Source organism: Dendrobates tinctorius, unplaced genomic scaffold (genome assembly GCF_039654945.1).
Source record: "Dendrobates tinctorius isolate UK_male_01 unplaced genomic scaffold, ASM3965494v1 ptg000326l, whole genome shotgun sequence".
NCBI classification, from domain to species: Eukaryota; Metazoa; Chordata; class Amphibia; order Anura; family Dendrobatidae; genus Dendrobates; species Dendrobates tinctorius.
In genome coordinates this window covers 10,563,668-10,568,754 of record NW_027361993.1, presented here as the reverse complement: position 1 = coordinate 10,568,754, position 5,087 = coordinate 10,563,668, and the positions used below count along the sequence as shown (strand labels likewise).

The following is a 5,087-nucleotide window of genomic DNA, read 5'->3' as shown; positions in this document are numbered from 1 at the left end:
TTCCTGTGTCTACCGTGCGCAGTGTCATCAAGAAGTTTAAAGCCCATGGCACTGTGGCTAACCTCCCTAGATGTGGACGGAAAAGAAAAATTGACAAGAGATTTCAACGCAAGATTGTGCGGATGTTGGATAAAGAACCTCCACTAACATCCAAACAAGTTCAAGCTGCCCTGCAGTCCGAGGGTACAACGGTGTCAACCCGTACTATCCGTCGGCATCTGAATGAAAAGGGACTGTATGGTAGGAGACCCAGGAAGACTCCACTTCTTACCCCGAGACATAAAAAAGCCAGGCTGGAGTTTGCCAAAACTTACCTGAAAAAGCCTAAAACATTTTAGAAGAATGTTCTTTGGTCAGATGAGACAAAAGTAGAGCTTTTAGGGCAAAAGTATCAACATAGAGTTTACAGGAGAAAAAAGAGGCATTCAAAGAAAAGTACATGGTCCCTACAGTCAAACATGGCGGAGGTCCCCTGATGTTTTGGGGTTGCTTTGCTGCCTCTGGCACTGGACTGCTTGACCGTGTGCATGGCATTATGAAGTCAGAAGACTACCAACAAATTTTGCAGCATAATTTAGGGCCCAGTGTGAGAAAGCTGGGTCTACCTCAGAGGTCATGGGTCTTCCAGCAGGACAATGACCCAAAACACACTTCAAAAAGCACTAGAAAATGGTTTGAGAGAAAGCACTGGAGACTTCTAAGGTGGCCAGCAATGAGTCCAGACCTGAATCCTATAGAACACCTGTGGAGAGATCTAAAAATGGCAGTTTGGAGAAGGCACCCTTCAAATATCAGGGACCTGGAGTAGTTTGCCAAAGAAGAATGGTCTAAAATTCCAGCAGAGCATTGTAAGAAACTCATTGATGGTTACCGGAAGCGGTTGGTCGCAGTTATTTTGGCTAAAGGTTGTGCAACCAAGTATTAGGCTGAGGGTGCCAATACTTTTGTCCGGCCCATTTTTGGAGTTTTGTGTGAAATGATCAATGCTTTGCTTTTTGCTTCATTCTCTTTTGCGTTTTTTCATTTAAGAAAAATTAAATGAAGATAATAATACCCAAGAATTTGTGTTTGCAATCATTTTCAGGAAGAAACTGAATATTATCTGACAGAATTGCAGGGGTGTCAATACTTTTGGCCATGACTGTAGATAGATAGATATAGATAGAAAGATTATAGATAGATAGATAATAGATAGATGATAGATAGATAGCATGACATCCTGGAGTCTGCAGGAGACCCCCTTGCTTGGCATTGCCAATCTGCTATGATCGCTGCCCCATAGCAGATGATCATTTCTGCCACATAGAGCAGGACTTCCACCCTGCTATGTGTAGAACAGTCAATCAGATGATTGCAGCTTCTAGTCACCTATGGAGACTATTGAAGCAAGTAAAATTTTAGAATAATGTTTTTTAAAAAAATGAAAAAGTATAAAAGTTCAAAGGCGCTGTATATATTACCTGTACACTGACACTATAAACAGAGCTCCTGTATATAATGTCACTGGTGATCACTGTATTACCCGTACACTGACACTATATACAGAGCTCCTGTGTATACACTGACACTATACACAGAGCTCCTGTGTATACACTGACACTATATACAGAGCTCCTGTGTATACACTGACACTATATACAGAACTCCTGTGTATACACTGACACTATATACAGAACTCCTGTGTATAATGTCACTGTTGATTGCTCCATTACCTGTACACTGACACTATAAACAGAGCTCCAGTGTATAATGTCACTGGTGAGCCCTATATTACTTGTACACTGACACTATAAACAGAGCTCCTGTGTATAATGTCACTGGTAAACACTGTATTACTCGTCAGTTTTCTATTATTTGTATGCTAGCTTTCTGACTGAGCACTCCGCCCTTCACCAAGCTGTGGTTTTAATTACATCCAATCACATTTGATTCTGACATTCCCATAAATATAGGCTTGACCAAGTTATTAGCCAGAGGTAAGTGTTCACACTAGGCAGTTAGGTTAGGAACCCATTCAATCATGAGATCACCTTGACGTTGGTGAATGGGCTCACAATTTTTGGCCAAATTTTGTGCTAAGCATCTCATGTGTTTTCCTAAATTTCAAAAGCTATTACGCTATTCACACTTCATGTATTTCACATTGATATGCCTTAATGCAATTGAGTGCAACCATTTCCTTATTTTGATATGTAAGCTGTTTTTGGTATGCGCATGTTCAGACTAGTTCTTGATGTGCCGTCAGTTTTCTGTTATTTATTTACCTGTACAGTATACACTATATACAGAGTTCCTGTGTATAATGTCACTGGTCATCACAGTATTACCTGTACACTGACACTATATAGAGAGCTCCTATATATTTTGTCACTGGTGATAACTGTATTACCTGTACACTGACACTATAGGCAGAGCTCCTGTGTATAATATCACTGATGATAACTGTATTACCTGTACAGTATACACTATAGGCAGAGCTCCTGTGTATAATATCAATGGTGATCACAGTATTACCTGTACACTGACACTGTATACAGAGCTCCGGTGTATAATGTCACTGGTGGTCACTGTATTATCTGTACACTGACAGTATATACAGAGCTCCTGTGTATAATGGCACTTAGCATTGTGAGTTTAATGAATTCATGATCAGTATTGTACTATTAGGTCACTATGTGTTGGTAATATGTGGTCTGGTCATGGTGTCTCAGTATTTCTCCCTTGTATGTGATATTATTTCGTTACAATGTAATGGTAGTATGTGATTTGGTCATGGTGTGGCGGTATTTGTTCTTTGTATGTGGTATTATTCTGTCACTATTTGGTGGTAATATGTGGTCTGATCATGGTGTGATGTTATTTGGTTCTTGTAAGTGGTATTATTCAGTTACGATGTGCTGGTAATATGTGGTTCAGCCATGGTATGACAGTATTTGTCCCTTATGCGTGGTATTATTCAGTCATTATGTGGTGATGTGGTGGTAACATGTGATCTAGTCATGGTGTTACTGTATTTGTCCCTTATATGTGGTATTATTTAGTCACTATGTTATGGTAATACTGTCATGGTGTGATGGTATTTGTCCCTTATATGTGGTATTATTTAGTCACTATGTGGTGGTACTATGTGGTCTGGTCATGGTGTGGTGGTATTTGTTCCTTGTATGTGGTATTATTTGGTCACTATGTGGTGGTAATATATAGTCTGGTCATGGTTCCTTGTATGTGTTATTATTGGTAATTTTAAAAAATGTATGTAACACATTCCCTTAGAGAAAAATAAATTAACATATCTCTAAAGAATCTTGGATATTTGAAGAAATGTTTAATAGTTTAGAGTAGAGTTGAGCGAAACAGGTCGGTCAGATTCAAAAGTCGCCGACTTTCACCAAAGTCAGGTTTCGCTGAGCGAAACTCGACCATAGCATGAGGTCGGCCATGCGGTCGGCAACCCAAGCGCCAAAGTCGGATTTCACAGAATGCTTGCACGTGACTTTTTTTTCAGCCAATGAGCAAGGACGTACACTGTGGGCAACAAGATGACATGTGCAGCGTCCAGGGAGAGAGAGAGAGTTTTCGCGCACGTTAAAAAAGTGGTCCGGCATGTAGTTGTGTTTACTGTCCTCCACTCCCTGCCGACTTTGCTTCCCCATTGACTTGCATTGGGTTTCGTGTTTCAGTCGGACATTCGACTTTTCCCGATAGTCGGCCGATTTCGTTCGACTTGACTTTTGAGAAAGTCGGGTTTCCTGAAACCCGACTCGACCCTAAAAGAGGCAAAGTCGCTCATCTCTAGTTTAGAGTACAGTAGGGCCCGGGCAAAAGAGTTTTCCTTGTCGTTCTGATGGCTTAAAAAATCTTTTGGTGAAAACAAAAGCTGATAGCTATGTATGTGATATGGTGTTCAAATTGAACTGTTAATGTGTGATTGGTGAGGAAATGGTGCAGAAGTGGAGTTTTTTGAAGAGTGGGTGGTGGGACTGTGGAAAGTTCGAGGGGTGGAGGCGGAGCAGGGTTGGAGGCTGGACGGAGGGAGTCTTCAGCCCTGAAATTCCTGGTTGCAGCACTGCTTAGGAGACTTGATCCTACTGACAGATTTTCCCTTATGGTTTAACACAAGCTATAACCTTTTCACAGGACAACAACTTATTGATCAGTGGAGATACAAACACTGGTACCCACCCCGATCAGCACTTTCACCCTTGTTAGAATGGATTGCAGTGCACATGCCCAGTCACCGCTCCATTCATTCCCTATGGTGCTGCTTTTACCAGTGGCTCCATAGAGAATGAGTTGAGCTGTGGCCATCTATATCACCTGCTGGTCCATTTTGTACTGGGTATAAAGGCTCCCTTTTCCGCTGATCGGTGCAGATCCCAGTGGTCAGTCCATCACTGGCCACTATGCTCCAGATAGGTGATAACTTGTTTTCACAGGACAACCCTTTTAAGTACAAAGTATATTAGAAAGTAGCAGAACTTGTTATTTTCCTATCTTTATTGACATGCCATAGCTTTAGTGTTTGCTATTGAAATGACTATTGAACAAACATAAGAGTGAAAATTAGCAAAGGGGGATGGGTAAAGTGCAGAAAATGGCAAAAGACCTGCTCCAGGTGAGGCTCGAACTCACAACCTCGGCATTGCTCAGCTACTGTCTTATAAGTACCGCGCGCTAACCGATTGCGCCACTGGAGCTCCACATACACTGCCTATGTGAGTCATCTCTGAAAGGGTATATATCTATAGAGCATTTCAGCTTTGGGTAAAAATAAAAATATTCCTACTCACTGACAGCAGGTAGAGAAACTGAAAATGTATGGGAATCACTATAAATCTGTGTTATTATATGACAGTATTATAAATGCAACGTGTGGCAGTATTATTTGTATTGTTATGTATCCAGGTGAAGCCTGTACCAGTGCCATGCAAACAGCGCCACCTACAGTGCAGTTACAAATAAAATAATTAGGACACAAAAATTAACTCTTTCATAGCAAAGGCAATACAGTGATACATTTTTCATAAGACACGTTGTAACATTAATTGACAGCATATCTTATTTTTATACAATTGAATAAAAAAATA

At 40.8% G+C, this 5,087-nt stretch overlaps 1 non-coding gene across 1 annotated transcript; it reads right to left on the bottom strand.

Annotated features, from left to right (window-relative positions):
• Positions 1-4,607: 4,607 nt before the first annotated feature.
• TRNAI-UAU (transfer RNA isoleucine (anticodon UAU)) lies at positions 4,608-4,697 on the bottom strand. The gene is given in 2 exon segments: positions 4,608-4,643; positions 4,660-4,697. It is a non-coding gene; the product is annotated as a tRNA-Ile (tRNA).
• Between the last annotated feature and the right edge of the window lie 390 nt (positions 4,698-5,087).